Raw genomic sequence first — 21,260 nt, forward strand, 5'->3', positions numbered from 1 at the left:
GTATAACTCCGTTATATCCATGGTACTGCTCATGTCTATAGGCGACGGTTACCACTTTCCATCAGGTGGGCCGTCAGCTTGTTTGCCATTCTAAGTTGTATAAAAAAAACTTTATTAATTTTCGGTTTCAGATCTAGAAGAAGACAAATGGAATGAATTAAGTTTGGCATTAAACGCTTCAAGGTACAAACTAAATAGCTGGAATTAGTTGAAATGTTGAATAAGTAACCATAGTTGCTTTCTTGATACTTCAATAGGAACCTGTGGGGAGGTATGTTTAGTAATGCGGACTATCAGTTCCATTGCTAGCAATATATTCTGTCAGGTCGACCTCCACGCGGTTCCCTCTGAAAACCATCGTGCTGAATTACAGGTGTATTCATCACGATGGGCTAACTGACCTGCCTTTTTATCCTCACCGATCATCTCTTACTGGTGCCCTGTCAGCGTATACTGCTAGTGCAGGCGGGGTTACCATTCCATTATTATCCATTAAAAAAAGTAGGAAATTGTGATAGGTGATGGTGATTTTGTAGTAACTGAAAATTCACTGATGTGACATAGTGGGAAACACCTGATATGTAACAGATACGTAATTGCCGTTTTAAGTAAATATATTTTATATATTATTCCTTTTTTTAGAGTACTATTTTTTTTTATTATTTAAACAAGAAAACAAAAATTAATTAAATTAATAGATAGTCAATACAATATTGACTTTACGTCCAACATCCGATCTAAAGGTCTAAATGCTCCAAATACTTGCAGCATTTCCACAATGGATTGCCAGAGATATCCTTTGAACATTATATTATTCCTTGAACATTATTCTTTGAACATCTCTTTTATACATATTTAGATATATAAAACAGTCTTGTCAAATACTCAGCATTAAATAAAAAAAAAGTTGATGTAATTCTGCTGCAGACCTCTTCGACAAATTGTCTGCAATAGCGTATTTCTATTACCTTCAACATGCCAAGCGGTAACAAACACCAATTAACAATGTATTAAAAACTGGCGGTTCTCAAAAGTATGGTGGCAAAGGAACACTCGACGCGCCCCTTACTCAGTGCTTTGAGGGTGTAAGGACACTTTTAGGCATAATAACGCATTGCGTCATACGCCGTTTCGTACTAGAGACGTTACCATGCGCAAAAGGCATTCGTGCGATCGCCGCCGGGCTGGAAGGCTGCGTGGCCCGTGACGCGTGCGTTCCGTCATTTTTAAATTTTCGAACTTACGCGCTTCGATTCCGGACGGTGTTTTCCTTTGGTATTTTTTATTGAATTCGTACGATAATAGAGTTTAGCGTTACGCGTGGTGTATTATTGTGTTTTATTATTGCATGTGATAATATAGAAGTGCAAGTGTTTTGACACGATTCACTGTGTAATTTTCAGGTGAAAGTGTTGTTTATTGTTGTAGTGATTTTTTCAGGATACCGCCAGTGTAAAGAAGGTAAGGTATTTTCAAATTTGCCATTAAAGTGCGTATTTATTAAAATAATCGTAATGAGATGCAAATTAGTATATATATAATATAAACAAGTGTAATTTAAATGTAAACATATTTTAAATCAATATAAGTATATTATTTTTTAAATAATTAAATAACTATTAACTTTTTTTTTAGAATGAATATAATTTTTATGTCTATATATTTACACCTGTGTACCTTTGATAGAGAGCCTACCCAATAAATAGAATAAATTAAAATTTGATTCGATATAAAACATTCCACTCTGTTTACATTTGGACTATTTCGTTTCTTAAGAGCTCATAATTATTATGTAAATAATAAATAATTTCGACAGAAGTTGTTCGCGAACTGTTAATATATTCCGGTTGGGGGGAAATAAGTTGTAAAATTCTCCATGGAAATGTAACCCGTAACAAAAAATGTTCTCGAAACTTGGATTTATTAGAATATATAATAAGTAAAGGAATTCGTTAGAGAAAAAAAAAAGAAAAAATACACCCTACTTATTTATAACTCAAGTGGCGAAATTTTCTTCGTAGAAGTAAATTTTGTTTTCGACCAGTTTCATAATATTAGAAATATCATTAAGCATATTTTTCCGTCTTCAACTCAACATCTTATCTTATGTATATATATGTTTTAATCTTTCAAGAGAAATAAAATTTAATTAAAATATTGTATGTTTCGAAAAAAAATTGAAAAAGACGATGTTTAGCTTTTATATTGATTTTTCACTAGATTTTTTTATGCCACTTAGAATGGCAAACAAGCTGATAGCTCAACTGATGGAAAGTGGTAACCGTCGCCTATAGACATGAGCAGTACCATGGACATAACAGAGTATACTATTTTGCCCATGATACCTCCCCCCTCCCCAATGCGTTGCCATTCTTGAGGACTCAGGTGTTATTCTTCTGTATGCTATGCAAACACAACTGCTTCACGGTAGAAACACGAATGGGACAGAGGTGCCCATGCAAACGATTTTTGTACAAAGTCTCCCGCTGGTAAAGATTTTATCAGTTCGATTCCAATTGGAAATCTAGCCATGTCTGATACGAGCAAAAATATTTATCACTGTCTCTGGAAGATACCTTGAAAATGTAAGAAAAATATTGGTATTGGGAAAAGGGTATTTGAATAAGAATTTTTATTTTGGCATTATACCTTATTACCTATCCATATTTGCTGCGTGCTCAGCGAGATATTTCATCATGGAATTTTGTTGGAAAATGATATTTCATCCTCTATTCGTAACTTTATTTAACCTATTAATTTTGTATTTTTAAACACATTCCTCAATTTTTTTTAGACAGAAGTTAAAAAGATTTACAGTCGTCTTCAAAAAGAGGGTGCTTCTCAATTAGTTCATTTATATAATTTGTTTTTTTTTTTTATATGAAAGGATATATTTTTTTTTATTTATTATTATTTGATAAAAAACATAAAGTTACAAATACAAGATACAATGGGCCCCTACACTAGGCGAGACTGTATCGTGGGCACCCGACAAAGATTAACAAGTCGCAAATGTGTTGTTATTAAAAAGTACATAGTGGGCGGGTATTAATATAATATAAATATAATATAATGAAAAAAGTAATAAAATCAACAATATAAATACACAAGCAATTATAAGATACTGATTTTTTTTTTTTGATGGGTGAAAATGGTATGGTAACCCCGCCTGCGCTAACGGTATACGCTGGCGGAGCACCAGTGAAGGGTGATAGATGAGAATGAAAACAGGCCAGTTAGCCTATCATGATGAATAAACCATGATAGTTTCCAGGGAGAACCGCGAGGAGGTCGACCTGGTTGGGTATATTGCTAGCAATGGGATTCTCAGTCTCCGTTACTAACAATCCCTTTCCCCTCTACTGATTATATTATGACTATATTATAGGATATGATAGGAGAAAGGATATACGAAAACAATTCAGTGGTTTAATTTTGAAATTGAAATAATTGGTTTTGCCATAATTATGGGCATTTTGTTTAATTACATAGTTAGGTGGAGTATTGACGTAATTTGGACTCATGATGTATTCGAGTAACTTGAAGTCATGCTCACCATAAGGTCCTGATCGAAAGGCGAGGTGGGCCGGATTATTGAGTTCCCTAAAATGTGGTTAAGCGCAATGATGGCTGGCTCATCCGTCATACTCGTGAACGGGTGCTGTTTGAGGGCTAGTCTGCTTATGTTTGCTTATTCATTTTTCATTAAATAATACATATAAATAGAGCTCAATACTAATTATGGTCACAGTAGCTATACAAATGTAAAATTATCTTGTACATAATAATTTGAAAAGAGTAACTGTCGAGTTTCTTGAGGTTTCTTCTCAGCAGATAACAGCATTCCGAAACCAACAGTAGAATCATTAAAAATTAACGATTTCAAAGAGCTTGTTAACAAGTTTATTTGAATAACAAATATATAATGTGCGAAGCCGGGGCGGGTCGCTAGTATTTAATAAGAGATAAAAATGTTAAAGTCTTTTTGCGTTATTAGTACAGGCACAGATAAACTAATAGGTATGCTTGCGAGTTAAATGACTTAATGCAGTTATTATCATTTCTTACGCAAGTATATAATACAATTTATGAACAAAACACATCGAGTATTTATCACATAAGATATAAATATACAATACCTATATTTTTTGTTTACATTTATACAATTTAGAGTAGTAAATAAGTTGATAGCTTGTCTCGTGGAGAGGTAATTGTCGTTTATAAAATAAAAAAAAAATGTACTAATTAATTAGGTAAAAACAGAAAATGTATGAAGGGCAGTGGTGGTTTTTTTTTTATACAACTTAAAATGGCAAACAAGCTGACGGTCCATCTGATAGAAAGTGGTAACAGTCGCCTATAGACATGAGTAGTACCATGGACATAGCAGAGTATACTGTTTCGCCCATGATACCCCCTATGTGTTGCAATTCCTGAGGACTCAGGTGTTATACCTCTGTACCCTGTAAATTCACGACATATCCCACTCTTCAAACCGAAACACAGCCATGCAAACACAGCTGCTTCACGGTAGAAACACGAATGGGACAGAGGTACCCAAGCAAACGACTTTTGTACAAAGTCTCCTCTGGTCTTGGTGGTGGGAGAAATGTAACATAATTATTGTAATAAACTAAAATGATTATATATACTCATAATATATAAACATATAATACATAATATATATGAATATAATAGGTTTGTTTGAATCGAAGCATTTGGCGTTCCATTGTTTCTGCCTACCCTAATGGGAGACAGGCGTGACAGATATGTATGTATGTATGTATGTATGTATGTATGTATGTATGTATGTATGTATGTATGTATGTATGTATGTATGAATATACTAATAAGGGCTATTGAATTTTTTTGCTATTTTATGCAAATGTAAGGCAAAATTTCACGAAAGATTAATGACAATAAGTAATCCTATTGTAAAGACTGTATTCCTCACTGCATACCTGACGACAAAGAATTTATAATAAAATGATTTAAATTGGTATTTTATTAATTAATTAAAAAATTGTAATTATTTTAAAGTAAAATTTAATCGCAATAATTGTAAATTATGGGTATATACATGAAAATAAAAGATTTATTATTATTTTTTAAATTTTACAAAAATTCTCATCTCCCCTCTTAAGGAGAGGAGATGGCAACTAACCCCCGGCAGAATCACAGTCGGCCGGAGTTCAGGGCCCCAGCGAGAGAAACCGGCGTACAATGCGGGCAGTATCTAAGAGCACCGCTCTCTGCATCTTTCCCGGGAGTGAGCCGCCTCGGAATACCAACCGTCTGTGATGCTGTTCCAGACTGGTTGGGATAAGACCGTTCACCGACATAACGATTGGAATGATTTCGGTGGACGTCACCCCCCACATTTCGGTCACCTCGTGAGCCAGGTCGAGATATTTTCTCTTTTTCTCAGTTTCGGTTTATTATTATTATTATTATGTATAATGATTTAATGGTTAATGTATATAAAAATGTAAATTAATTTGACGCCAACACTTAAAGATACCCCATGAAAATGACAAACGGCCGTTTTTACATTATAAAAGGATGAATTTAAATTTCACACGAAAATGTTGGTAGCGAACATATTTCAATAATGTTCGATTTTGAATAAATGTTTTATGGGCGGCCTTAGAATGGGCTTAGTCGATATTTAAATTTATTACTTTTGTTATTTTCGCATTTATAACTTCATACGACTGTGAGATCTTTCTAACCGAGTACTGACGAAAAGTGGGTAATGATCTTTTGGACGTACGCGTATATAAAATGTGGTGGGATTTCTTTCTGGTGCGAACTGTGTTTCGGTTTGAAGGGATATGGGATATGGCGTGAATTTACTGGGTACAGAGGAATAACACCTGAGTCCTCAGGAATGGCAACGCATGGGGGGTATCATGGGCGAAACAGTATACTCTGTTATGTCCATGGTACAGCTCATGTCTATAGGCGACGGTTACCACTTTCCATCAGGTGGGCCGTCAGCTTGTTTGCCATTCTAAGTTGTATAAAGAAAAAAAAGAATTATCAAGGAGTTCTTTTGAAGAATGATAATAGTAACTCCGCCTGCACTAACAATATAAGCTGGTGGGGCATCAGTGAGAGATTATAGGTGAGAACAAAGGTCAGTTAGTCCGTTGTGATGAATTCATTTGGAACTATGCACGATAGTTTCCAGGGGAAACCGTGTGGAGGTCGACCTGGCAAAATGTATTGATAGAAATGAGGCTAACAATCCCTCCTCTCCCGATATCGTGTAGTTACAAGTTTATTCATCATCATCATCATATTGGTCGTTAATTATTCACTGCTAATTATAGGCAACCTCCTATTGAGGTGGGGTGGTATAGGAGGGTTGCCAGGGTAAATTAGATCATATAGATAGACATTAAGTCTACAAATCTTTTGTTTACAACTTCAAGGCCGTTTTTATGTTATGTGAAATGCTAAGATAAGGGAAAGGTGTTGAATAAATCTAGTTATCGGTCTATGAATCTAATTATCTATGGTTTAGTTAAATTTATTAAAAATTCATTTGTCTTTGGTCTGTTCCAAATTGGAATTCTATTGAACAGTGGTCATAAAGTGTTTTAGTTTTTCTTTTACAAAGAAAAAAAAAATCTATCTTGTCACAGACAGCCGTCAGACACAGCTATATTTTTAAATATACAAAATTTTCAAGTGATAAATTTACGCAATTTAAATATTTTTCAAATGAATTTCTTTCTTGAATCGTCTTATCATTAATAATCATCATATTATTTTTTTATACAACTTAGAATGGCAAACAAGCTGACGGCCCACCTGATGGAAAGTGGTAACCGTCGCCTATAGACATGAGCAGTACCATGGACATAACAGAGTATACTGTTTCGCCCATGATACCACCCTTTCATGAATCTTTCCATTCTTGAGAACTAAATAAATTAAAATTCACGCCATATCCCACCCTTTAAATCGAAACACAGCCAAACAACTGCTTCACGGTAAAAACACGAATGGGACAGAGGTGCCTAAGCAAACGACTTTTGTACAGTCTCCCTCCCATTTCAACCATTATTTGCCCACAGCTGAACGTAGACCACCACTTATTGGGGGGGGGGGGGGGGGGTTACGATATATTATTACTTGTTTCCACGTATATTATCGACAAAGTGGTTTTTATTTTAATTATCTATGCAGTAATTATATCTTACAGTATTGTAGTTCTTGAGAATGTGGTCACATGTCGTGAGGGCGGACTGAAGATATTGAGAGTATGACGAAGTTTTCGAATAAACACTAAAACTATGGCATATGGGAGACTTTGTACAAAAGTCGATTGCTTGGGTACCTCTGTCCCATTCGTGTTTCAACCGTGAAGCAGCTGTGTTTGCATGGCTGTGTTTCGGTTTGAAGCATGGGATATGGCGTGAATTTACTGGGTACAGAGGAATAACACCCGAGTCTTCAGGAATGGCAACGCATGGAGGTATTATGGGCGAAACAGTACACTCTGTTATGTCCATGATACTGCTCATATCTATAGGCGACGGTTACTACTTTCCATCAGGTGGGCCGTCAGCTTGTTTGCCATTCTAAGTTGTATAAAAAAAACTACTTAATCGATTTGGAAAATTATTTCACTTATGAAAAGTTACATTATCAGATAGTAACTTACAAATACTTGTATATAATTTCAAAAGTCTATCTACCCGCGCAAAACCGGGCTGGATTGCTTTATTTTTCTTTTATCTTCTTTTCATTTAAGAGTTTTCTCTTGTCGGTGCAACTAATTCATGTATTTTCCAGCTAGCCCTATTCTAGGCCATATCCAAAACGAAGTTATTTGTTTAAACTTTAATGTACAGTGAATTTATGTGCATTTGGCTTACCATCGGATGGTGTTCCCTACTAGTTAACCATTGGGCAAATTGGGAAATAAGTATGTTTAATGTACACTATATGCCGGTGGTATGAACACTCTTAAAGTACCAAATCGATTGCGTTGAAATATATAAGATGGAGGGTAGCTCAAGTTATTTGTAAGTTTGTTAGTCGCGTGTAAATGGCAGGTCGATAAGACCACAGGCGATGGGTTGATTAACACTAAAAAATAATAATTGTTTGTCATTTTAAATTGCACAAGAAATAATATCAATATGAGATCAAATAAATCATTATTTTACAGTGATATAAATAAAACTTGCATATAAGATTTGATAAGATAGAATTGATTTGATTTTGATTAGTAATATGGTATGATTTTTTTTATACACCTGATGGAAAGTGGTAACCGTCGCCTATAGACATGAGCAGTACCATGGACATAATAGAGTATACTGTTTCGCCCATGATACCACCCATGCGTTGCCATTCCTGAGGACTCAGATTTTATTCCTCTGTACCCAGAAAATTCACGCCATATCCCACCCTTCAAACCGAAACACAGCCATGCAAACACAACTGCTTCACGGTTGAAACGCGAATGGGACAGAGGTGTCCAAGCAATCGACTTTTGTACAAAGATATGCAAGTTCAGCAAAATGTGGTCATTTCGACCACGTGATATTAATATTGCATCTAAGTATATAGAGAGAGATCGTTATTCAAACAACCATAATAAATCTAGGTCACAAACATCCCACGCATGCATGCATTACTTGCCTGCGCACTCCCTAATATCCAAAAACGCGTGAAGTGTGATACTTCACTTTTCCATAATTGTTCACTATTAGAAACGTGATCTGAATTTAAATTAACTAGTGTTGTTTAGCTTTATCATCATAATTATCATTGTTTCTTAGATATTACATAGTGTTTGTTAAACCTTCATATCAAATGTCTGTGATTTAATATAATCTAAATTTTATGACAATTCCTTCACTGTTTGTACTCGTAGCGTGTTTCAACCGTGAAGCAGTTGTGTTTGCATGGCTGTGTTTCGGTTTGAAGGGTGGGATATGGCGTGAATTTACTGGGTACAGAGGAATAACACCTGAGTCCTCAGGAATGGTGAGGGGGGGGGGGGGTATCATGGGCGAAACAGTATACTCTGTTATGTCCATGGTGCTGCTCATGTCTATAGGCGACGGTTACCACTTACCATTAGGTGGGCTGTCAGCTTGTTCACCATTGCAATTTGTATGAAAAAAAATTATAAAAAAAGACTCCGTGTACGTATACGAGTATGTATCATAAGGTTTTTTTGTAAACGGTATATTGTATTAATACGTGAAGCAAAAACTTTGTACCCCTATTTAAGAAAATTGCGCGGACGGAGGAGTATGGAATTTCGTACACTTATAGTTTATATATAGAAGGAGTAGAGAATATTATCATTTTTTTTTAATATACAATAAAAATACATTAAATTAATAAAAAAACTATTACACACACTTTCATGTATTTGACACACACATATATACACATATATACACATATATCTATATATATATATATATATATATATATATATATATATATATATATATATAAAAATATATATATGTATATGTATGTATGTATGTATGTATAGGTACTCTTTTGTTAAAGTCTGCGGTCAAATGGAGAATAGATTAATATTGTTTACCTTTAATATTATTTGTCTATAGTCTTAAGTGAATGTCCAACGTGAGCATACTAAATTAACTAAGCATTAAACTGTGGGGAAACAGCTATAATTACAATGTGGAAAGGGTTTTCAGGTTGCAAAAAAGAGCAATTAGAACTATCGCTCGGATTCCGCAGTGGCAGTCTTGCAGGACTTTTTTCACAAAATATAGTATTCTTACTGTACCCAGTTTGTATGTATTGATTGTGATTACAGACTATGTTAAGAATCGTCTGCCAAATGAAACGAGAGAAGAGAGAAATATACGCACGATTTCTAGACGAAAAAATGTTGCATATGATGTCCAACCAAAACTAAATATAGTGAAACATGGCGCAAAATTTCAAGCGGTTAAATTGTATAATAAATTACCCACTGCATTAAAAACTATTAAAGATTTTTTTTTTTTTTTTTACAACACAGGGGGCAAACGAGCATGCGGCTCACCTGATGGTAAGTGACTACCGCCGCCCATAATCACCCACAACACCTACGGCATTGCAGGTGTGCTGCCGGCCTTTTAAAAAGGAATATGCTCTTTTCTTGAAGGTTATGTTGTCGTATCGGTTCGGAAATACTGCTGCTGGAAGTTGATTCCAAAGAGTGGTTGTGCGTGGGATAAAGTGCCTTGAAAAACGCACGGTGGAGGACCGCCACTCGTCCAGATGGTTGGGATGAAATTTTAGTTTATGGCGGGTTGTACGATGGTGAAAATCAGCAGCAGGTATCAATCCGAACAATTCTTCAGAGCACTCCCCATGATAAATTCGGTAGAAGATGCACAGAGATGCAACATCTCTACGCAGTTTCAGTGGGTCGAGCCGGACAGTAAGACGCCGATCGTCAACAATTCGAGTTGCCCGACTTTGAATGCGGTCTAATGGAAGGAGTTGGTACTGTGGCGCTCCTGCCCACAGGTGAGAACAGTATTCCATGTGTGGCCTCACTTGAGCTTTATACAGTTTAAGGCGGTTTTCTGGCGTGAAATACCGTCTCACCCTATTGAGCACCCCCAACTTTTTGGAAGCTATCTTAGCTTTTTCCTCCAGATGACCGCAAAACTGGACGTCGCTAGATATATCGACGCCAAGAATCCCCAGACTCGACTTATTATCAAGGGAAGTGCCCTGAAAGTGAGGAGATACGACAAACGGTGTCTTTTTTGCGGTGAACGCGCAAGATTGGAGAAGATTGGAGAATTTTTAAAATAAAACTTTATACTCTTTTGTTGGAAAGGTGCATCTACTCAATTGATGAATTTTAAAATACTCTTTCATTATTTTATGCCTTACTGATGACTTTTAAATTGATTGTAATGTTATTTTTTGACAATTATTATTGGTTATTTTGTTGTTTCATGTTTTTTTTTGTTTTGTTATATTTTACGATATCTTCTTGTCACTTGCAAAAATATTCAACACAATGCAATCTTGTAACGAATAAAATAAATTGAAAATTGAAATTGAATATTTATTACAATATACGTTATAGTCGAATTTTCCTTTTCGCCCATGATACCCCCCATTGCCTTTCCTAAGGACTTTTCTAACCCTGACATTGGTAGTGAATGACCACTGTTCCTGCGGTGGAAGCCATTAAAAAAAGAAGGTGATGATCATCAACATAGAATATATTGCGATTCTTTATGGTATCTCTCATGAGTTGTCATACTGTTTAACTTCAATTTTACGGGGGAAAAGGGATTGTTAGCAATGGAGTTTGACAGCCCCATTGCTAGCAATATGCCTTATCAAGTCGACCTCCGCGTGGTTCCCCCTGGAAACCATCGTGAACAATTCTTGTTGAATTCGTCACGATGGGCTAACTGACCTGCTTCATCTTCACCTATTATCCTTCACTGGTGCCCCACCGATGTATACCGATAGCGCGGGTGGTGTTGCCATATATATATATATATCATCCATTAAAAAAAAACTGTAATTTTATCGCCATATTCCAACTCTACATAGCGTCATAGAATCCGGAACAAAGATATCCACAAAAGAACTAAAATAACCGAGACATAGCTATATTTTAGAAATAATAGAATTTCATCGTGCCTCCGATCAAACTGTTTATAATTACTCCTCTCCATTCAAAGGTTGCCTGGAAGAGATCGCTTTTAGCGATAAGGTCGCCCATTGTTTTCTCATTGTGATTATTTCTTGTAATTGTTTGTGTCTATAATAAGTTTACTATTATAATCTTTTGGAGGAAACAATAAAGAGTATCTATCTATCTATCTAGCCCGAAAGATAAGTAAGCTGAAGTGGCAATGATGGTGATTATATAGCTCGAAGAACCGACAACCGTTGAGGAAGAAAAGTTCTTGAGTGGCGACTCCGTATGGGCAAACGCAGTATAGGACGACCCCCCCACTAGATGGAGTGACAACCTGAAATGCATTGCAGGGAGTCAGTGGATGCAGGTGGCTAAGGATCGTTCCTTATGGCAGTCTATGGGGGAGGCCTGTGTCCAGCACTGGGCGGATAATTGCTGAAATAATTTTTTTTTATTTATTTATTTATTTTCTCCCCAAATTTTATATAAAAATACAGTTACATGAAAAAAATACAACTATATATGTATGTATAATTACAATGGTATGTAAAACTTGACTGGAGCATGCATTAAGGTGTGCATGTATGCATGTTTTTGATTCTCCTCCCTATCCCCATGTAACACACCGTAACATTTTTCTGAACACCCCCCCCCCCTTCCTCACTGCTCCTCCTTAAACCTTACGTAACACCCAAGTGAACACTTACCTAAAAGTCTAAAACATGACAGCATTAAGGCCAAAATTAAAATTTGTGAAAACGAATATACAAAACAAAATAAAATGTGTGTGTGTGTGTGAGAGAGAGAGTGTGTGTGAAAACGAATAACGATGATAACGATTCCAACTCTTCAAACCAAAACACAGCAACTGCTTAACAGCAGAAATATGAGTGGGACAGAGGTACTAAATCAGATGACTATTGCACGAAACGTATCACGCATTTATTATAATGTTATATTGTGATCTTCTAACCTCTATAATTAATTCATGTATGTATGTTGAATCAAGGTTTATTATAATTTAGTACCATTACAGTCAAAGTTCCACAAATCGAAATTTATTGACACCATTTTGCAAGATAAATAAATTAAGATTCTAAATTCATTCGGTGAAAATTCGTATTAAACCTCGTATTAAATAGTATACAGATAAAAAAAGTAAACTTAAAGATTTTTACGCGCGATAAAATAAAATAAATAAAATAACGTTATTCGTCGGAATGTTATTGAACTTTATCACGTGCACAATAAAATTGAAATTGTATCGTGTGTAAAAATAATTAAAAACAAAACAATGTGGTGTTGCCAGTATTATAAATTTTATTATTACTATTTTATTGATTTTCTTTTTGATAATAAATATCAAATGTAATTAATGTGTTTAAATATGTATATTTTTTAACGAGCAAGCCGATAAAATTAGGTGACGCGAATTCCTAGCAATTCTTGAGATAAGCCTTATCGAATGTGTTGTATAAATTAAGTCGAGTTTTATAAGTAAAATTAAAACAAAGTTATGTGTACATTAATATAGATAGGTTTGAGGTTATTAGTGTAAAAGTATTTTACCAGACTTTGTACAAAAGTCGATCGGTTGGGTACCTCTGTTCCATTCGTGTTTCTACCGTGAAGCAGTTGTGTTTGCATGGCTGTGTTTCAGTTTGAAGGGTGGGATATGGCGTGAATTTACTGAGTACAGAGGAATAACACCCGAGTCCTCAGGAATGGCAACGATGGGGGGTATCATGGGCGAAACAGTATACTCTGTTATGTCCATGGTACTGCTCATGTCTATAGGTGACGGTTACCACTTTACAACAGGTGGGCCGTCAGCTTGTTTGCCATTCTAAGTTGTATAAAAAAAAATCTTGATGTATCTATATTTAATTATTTAATAAATGAAATGAATTGTTGTGCATTGAAAAGGTGCAGAATTTATAAGACAAAATAAATATAGAAGCTACAAAGGAATTACTCATTACTATTTTCACATAAAATTTACTCGCTTTTTTCGAAGCATATGTATGGAGACACTCTATCTGTATAATCTACGAGGCAAATATCGTCATAGTCGTAGAATACTGACGAATCTTTATATGTAATATTTATCAGATCCGTCAGTATTCTACGACTATGACGATATAGCCGTTATAATGTTAGTAGAATTTAATTTCACTAATTGTACAATTCGGTGGACTTGTCAATAATATAATTAATGTCCATAATTAGCCTATTCTTAAAGGCAATAAATGGAGAATCCATAAAATGTAATTTTACAAGTGAACGGAAAGGTGGGTGTTACGTATATTTAAAGGTGGTTCCACACTAGTCCACGTAAATGTAACATAACACGGTATCGTTCTATTTTTAATTGACAATATATCAATAACACTAATTGCCTACATTTTAAATGCTCGATAGGGCTTCACCAAAGAAAGGATGTTGGATAAAAAGAAGGGTAAAGAACAAACCTGGTTCACTTAGTCCCCGCGTGTAGGTCTTTTGTACGCGTTCTCGTTCTCTCTTCAAATTATCCTACACTTTTGTTGATTTGCATAAGTTGTCACTGTATGTTGCGGCTGATTTAATAATTCGCAACTGGCGGAGATTTTTCGTGATCTTGGCGGAACTTGATCAGCTCGACTCGAGCTAAATGTGTTGTAAGTTTAAGTGTGTATAAATTTAAAAAATGTACTTACGTACATACTTATCTATCACGCCTGTCTCCCATCAGGGTAGGCAGAAACAATGGAACACCAAATGTTTCGATTCAAACAAACCTCTTTCGCTTCCTCCACATTCATCATTCTTTTCATACACGCTCGCCGGTTACGGGTACTTTTAATTTGGCCCTTCTAAAAGTAAAATAATGTCTACTGTTTTATATATACACACACACTCTCTCTCTCTTCAGTCGTACATTCTTGACCACTCTGGTCGTGGTTTTCATGATTATAGTGGATTGTCGATGAGGCTCGATTCTTCTTAATTGAGGTCTTTGAAATATGTCTCTATCTATTTCTGTTCACAGCCGAGCGAGAGCATTCCACAATAGATTGCTGTGTGGCCGTTTTGATGAGCTCATAATGTTTATATACACAGTTAACAATACAATTCTATTTTATTCTATAATAATGGTATGTAATTTTGGAATAAATTATGTTTCCCTGAAGATGTAATTGACATGGAATTGCAAATATATATGTCTATAAGCGACGGTTACCACTTTTTATTAGGAGGGTCATCAGCTTATTTGCCATTCTAGGTAGCATAACAAAAAAAAGTTTTTTTTTATAGGTAACTATATGTTTCAGATGTTATGAATAGAAGGTTTTGTTTTGGTTTAATCGTACGAAAAATGAGGAAACTTGTGCACTGTTGTTTATTATTATAAATATTTTATAAGTTCACTATCTTCTATTTGTTTTTATCTTTATATTATAACACATTAAGATAAACAGGAAATCCAATATTTTGGTGAAGAGAAAATGTAAAATAAAAATAATAAAAATATTGCATTAAGCCAAATGCTTACTCGCCATGAGAATTATCGAACAGCATGGAACATTCGCAGAAATGTTACATTACACGGAAACGCTTTTTTGTATTTTTGCTCATAATGTTATATTACATGGAAGTAGGCACTCTAATGTATACTCACCTTAATAGGAGGATAATTTAAATATAACATAACATTTTAGAAATAGAAGGGTCTTTATTAAAGGGCGATGTTCAAGTGATGTGAACTTATCGATAATATTTTTTATATAATTTAATTTAATTGTAAAGGTACATTGACTTGATAGAGGACGTTATTTATTAGTATACAGATATCATATTATAGTTATGTATATTCTCATTTTTACTGTATAAGTTCCGGTATAGAACGGGCCACCCTTTCCTTTCCTGTGGCTGTCGAAAGAAGCGACTAACGGAACTTATGGACGAAGGATAGGCAGCAGTGTTCCTCTTGAAACATCACCAAAGGCTTGCCTGCGGTTGCCAACCTGCCTGCCAAACGTGGCAACTACTGGCAAAACTCTTCTTATGGAGAAAGCCAATGTTCAATAGTGGATAATTAACGGCTGATTTGTATTATTGTCACTGCTTAAATAATTTTCTTTTTAAGTTACTTAATGTATGTTGTTTTAACTATTGAATTAATAATTAAGTATAAATCGTAGTATCGGATATTTTTAGGAGTTTTAATTGAGGGAATTTTATTTATTTATTTATTTATTCTTGTAAAAACGTTTCCTGCTGCAAACTTGCCTATTAATTTATTTAGAAGATTATTAAAGATATGATTTTAGTCACCGCTTAAGTGAGATCGCCTTTACACCTGCAAGTTTTACTTAGGTAATTAATTCATGACAAAATTTGTAAATGTAAACACTTGTAAGCCAATAACGGTTAATCGATCGATCAGTTAAGTTAACACTATTACATAATATACTTACGCGAGTAAAACTTACAGTACGTAAATATTGCTTTATACCAAACTAATAGTATACTGTTGCATCACCTGCGTTAATTAGCATATAAAATATCGTATGTGCTAAGTAAGGATATAACCTATCTATGTACTAAATTTTATTTAAATCTGTTCAGTAATTTTTTGTGTGAAAGAGTAACAAACCTCCATCCTCTGTCACAAACTCAGAATTATTATTTTAATAGGATTTAAAATCTATCCATTTTCTTCATTTATTTAGCGTGTGCGGTTTTATAGAAGTCAGGCGTCTCAACTTGTCAACTTGTCAGTTGACATGACTGACTTATGTATGGCGTTACTGAGGGAATACCGGCGCTACTAATGGTATAATGCTGAGAGAGGGACTTTTTGGTCATATTTAATGGATATTTATTTCCTTTTGTCTTACACATTTTTAAGAAAAAAAATATAAAATATTTTCTTTATTTTTCTGTATGTATGTCTGAACATATACATATTTCGATAGTCTGGGTTTTTCACTAGAACATGAAAGATAATTGCTTAATTTATCATTCTTCCCCACCTTCGAAGAAGTAAGTTTACACTACAACAATATATTTATACAAACTAGTACATTTACTCGTACATACTTGTATTGTGTCCGAGGTTTCGTACAAATAATACTGGAAAAAAAGTTACATATGTCTTTGTCAAACGTTTTTATGTCAAAATTTTGATATTTATTTGAGTCGCTATAATACCAAGACGTAAGAAATTCTATGTCACAGTTATAATATTAGCAAGAACTTGGAAACTGGTAGCAACGTGGGTCAAATATCTGTAACGGTAGCCATTATTTCCGCAAGTATTTGGCCCCATCCCTTTTAGGTACAAATATTTGTGTGGCTTCGCAAATATTTATGCGGAGTCTGGGTACAGAATAAATTCAATTCGTGCTTCAGGAAGCACGGCGAGTATTTGGTTGTGGCCGATTATTATTCTATCAATATGACAATAGCACACAGTTTAGTGTTAGATTGGCTCGGGTTTTTAATTACAGATAGATTAAACTTTATGGTATTGGCTTTTTAAACGCCTTTAAAGGAGGACGGATGGATAGACTGACTAATCCATCAATGCTGAATCTAAAGAGTTTAAAACTTGGAATTTAGAAGAAAAGTTATTTGTAATTGGACGACTCAAAAATTTTCACAGAAACGGGAAAGTAACAGAATTCCGTGAAAAACTCTATGTTAAATAGTTGGTTTTCGTGAAATAGAAATAAAAAAATATTTTTATATACGTATTTAAGTCATAAATACATTATATAAGTATATTTAATTTATTTAGATTGCCATTATAATGCGGTAAAAATTTGATATTTCGTAAAAAATATTGTTTAAATCGATATTTTTTATGACAATTTGAGTAACAATATTTAGAGGTATATTAATAAAAATATCGACAATATTCTGTTTTCTTTTTTAATTAAACATTTTTATTAACATTTTCAAAACGAACCAGTGCAGCGCAAAATACATTGACATGACAATATCGACATGAAAATATCGATACGAGAGCATTACTAGCGATGCCAGCGGCCAACCGGTGGGAATTTTGATAAAACCTTCTCTTTATTACAAGGTCCGCTTTTAATCAGATGAATTTGACAGTCCTGACTTTTGGATGTCAGGTTTCACCAACAAGTAGGTATTACGCTGTTTCCAGCCACAGTTTTCAACTGTTTTGAATACTAAATATATTTATGGGTTTTTCTAATAAATGTAATGGATATGCCAATTATTATAATACCAAAGTAAAAAAATAGATATGTCCTGATCATGAAGAAAATTAATCCAAGAGATAATGCTAAATTAGCGAATCTATAACATTTTTGGATACTTCTGTGCAAATTATCAGCTTTCAAATTATCAACTGTCCACTGCATTAGTATAAAATTGTCCTTTGCGATAGATTGGATCGATATCGATTTTGGATTCAAGAGTGATCGTACTGTTTGTTTGTTTGTTTATTTATATTTTTTTTTCAAATTAGACTTAATTTACTTAATTGATTCACCAGAGGGAGACTGTACAAAAATCGATTGCTTGGGTACCTCTGTCCAATTCGTGTTTCTACCGTGAAGCAGTTGTGTTTGCATCGCTGTGTTTCGGTTTGAAGGGTGGGATATGGCGTGAATTTACAGGGTACAGAGGAATAACACATGAGTCCTCAGGAATGGCAACGCATGGGGGTATCATGGGCGAAACAGTATACTCAGTTATGTCCATGGTACTGCTCATGTCTGTAGACGACGGTTACCACTTTCCATCGGATGGGCTGTCAGCTTGTTTGCAATTCTAAGTTGTATAAGAAAAAAAAATGAACTGAATTAAATATTTAATTGCTTTCTATTTGTATACTATTTTTTTTGTTTGTTTTGTTTTTGTTTTTTTTTTTACTTCTTGTTTCGTACGCTACTGTGTGGGTCGCATGCTTCTTAGATTAAATTATTTCTTTCTTACTTCTTTTTTTCATTGCTGAACATAGGCCTCGCCCATAAGGTGGGGGTTTTGTAGCTGCCACGCTTGGCAAGCGGGTTGGCAACCGCAGTTGGGCTTTGGTGACGTGTCCATTTGTTGTTTTGTTGTGATTTCTTAGGTTGGAGGTCGGTGTTCTTTTATGAAATAAAACCTTAAATAATACATAATTGACCACAAAACAAAACCAACTTTATTGTGACAAAACCAGTTATTTTAATCTAAAAACTAGACTATTGAATCGATTCTGGTAAAATTTGTATGGAATCATTCTCTAAGTATAGGTTTAGAACTGATGGAGTTAGGTGGTAAACATAAAAAAATACAATTAAATCGAGAACCTCCTTGTTCTTGAAGTCTTTTGAAAATATATGCTATTTATTATAACGTATACGTATCTATATATGTACATATGTATAACGTATCTTTTATATTTCGATCACAATTCTTTTTCTAAAAATTGTATCACGATTTAATAGAACTAAACCCTGGGCCTCTAGACACGTGGCAAGCGAATTCGTCAATGGAATTGACATTACTAGCGAGTCTGTGAGTTAGAATGAGATAGCAACGCCGGGTGACTCATTCTAACTCACGGACTCGCTAGCGATGTCGATTGCATCGACGAATTCGCTTGCCGCTTGTCTAGAGGCCCTGTTGTTCTATTATTTTTTATAGAATAATATATAAATAATATGTATTTAATAAAAAAAAAAAACAATATTTACTAGTTCTTTTAAATCGCTACATTTTTATGCTGCTACCTCTACTCTCGGAATGTTGTTACGTGCTCAGAGGAGCCGGCAAGGATCTCGGCATCTGACAAGACGTTTTAGTTTCATCCAGAAAGCGCTGGGAAGTTTTCGTTTAAAGTTTATTTAAATTATTTATTTTCATACCTACTACAACTGCACGGAAACCAGAGAACTTACTTAACATTTTATGAAAGAATTTCAAGAAAAGAAAATAAATCTTAACTCGTTCGTATTTTTGTATGTATTTTTTTTTGTACAACTTAGAATGGCAAACAAGCTGACGGCCCACCTGATGGAAAGTGGTAACCGTCGCCTATAGACATGAGCAGTACCATGGACATAACACGGTATACTGTTTCGCCCATGATACCCTCCATGCGTTGCCATTCCTGAGGACTCAGGTGTTATTCCTCTGTACCCAGTAAATTCACGCCATATCTCACCCTTCAAATCGAAACACATCCATGTAAACACAACTGCTTCACGGTTGAAACACGAATAAGACAGAGGTACCCAAGCAATCGACTTTTGTACAAAGTCTCCCTCTGGTAAAATGTATAATTATATGTTGCTAAATTTTCTTCAATTTTTTATCGATTTAGTGATATTATATCCAATTTGTCGTATGGTTCCGGCATAGAATAGGCCATTCCTTTCTCGTGGGTGTCGTAAGAGGCGACTAAGAGAGGACGAGAGATGGGCAGCAGCCCTCTTAAAATATCTCTAAAGCCTAATTGCGGTTGCCAACCCGCCTGCCAAGCATGGCAACTACTAGCAAAACCCCCCAAGGGGGAGGCTTATGTTCAGCAGTGGACATTTAAAAACTGATATGATGATGATATCCAATTTACGAGTATAGATTTCTCGTATTGATTTTTCTATTATTTTCCGATCTATAATTTTGCAGCATTTAAGCGGAGCGTGCAGTGATGTATTTGTAGGCAGTCAGTTGTAACCTTCAAGAAAAGAGCATATTCCTTTTTAAAAGGCCGGCAGCACACCTGCAATGCTTTTAGTGTTGTGGGTGATCATGGGCGGCGGTAGTCACTTACCATCAGGTGAGCCGCATGCTTGTTTGCCCCCTGTGTTGTAAAAAAAAAGGCAAGAAGACAATCACCAACACAGTTTAAATTGCTGTGATGGTGACTCTCACGCTTGGATCACATTCCATCCCATTAGCTGTTAACTGGTTAATGCTGAATATAGGTTTTTTTTTTATACCACTGAGGTGGCAAACAAGCATAAGCCACTTGATGGTAATCGGTTACCGTAGCCTATGAACACCTGCAATACCAGAGGTATTACGCGTGCGTTGCCGACCCTGAAGAAACATCTTTACCCCCCTTTTGAAGAACCCCATGCTGTAGTCTCTTGGGAAAACCTCGGCAGGGAGCTCATTCCATAACCTGAGTGTTCGTGGGAGAAAACATCTTTGAAACCGCGTTGTACGCGACCATTTAGGCTGTAAGGTATGAGGGTGAACTCCCTGTCGATGGCGAGCCGTACGATGATAGAAAGTGGCCGATATAGAAGTGATAGATAGGTCTTCCTTTATTGGGAGATTTTGCTAATAGTTGCTACGTTTGTTTGAATTGGCAACCGTAGTTAGGCTTTGGTGAGTTTTAAGAGCTACACTGCAGTTAGGTTAGGTCAGTATGTTTTCTTTGCATTGATTGTAATGCCATATTTTTCGTAATAAACGATTTCACATTTTTTTTTATACAACTTAGAATGGCAAACAAGCTGAGGGCCCACCTGATGGAAAGTAGTACCCGACGCCTATAGACATGAGTAGCACCATGGACATAACAGAGTATACTGTTTCGCCCATGATACCCCCCATTGCGTTGCCATTCCTAAGG

The 21,260-nt window shown here is 35.2% G+C and overlaps 1 protein-coding gene across 6 annotated transcripts in view; it reads left to right on the forward strand.

The window, feature by feature from the left end:
• The first annotated feature begins 1,154 nt into the window (after positions 1–1,154).
• LOC113510427 (protein madd-4) overlaps positions 1,155–21,260 on the forward strand; it is a 496,544-nt gene continuing 476,438 nt past the window's right edge. For all 6 annotated transcript variants that reach the window (XM_052902081.1, XM_052902084.1, XM_052902085.1 and 3 more), the window contains exon 1: positions 1,155–1,461. The gene's annotated coding sequence lies outside the window, so the exon portion shown is untranslated. The remainder of the gene's footprint in view (positions 1,462–21,260) is intronic.

This window comes from Galleria mellonella, unplaced genomic scaffold, assembly GCF_026898425.1.
Source record: "Galleria mellonella isolate WM207_F2 unplaced genomic scaffold, CSIRO_AGI_GalMel_v1 utg87, whole genome shotgun sequence".
Taxonomy (NCBI): domain Eukaryota; kingdom Metazoa; phylum Arthropoda; class Insecta; order Lepidoptera; family Pyralidae; genus Galleria; species Galleria mellonella.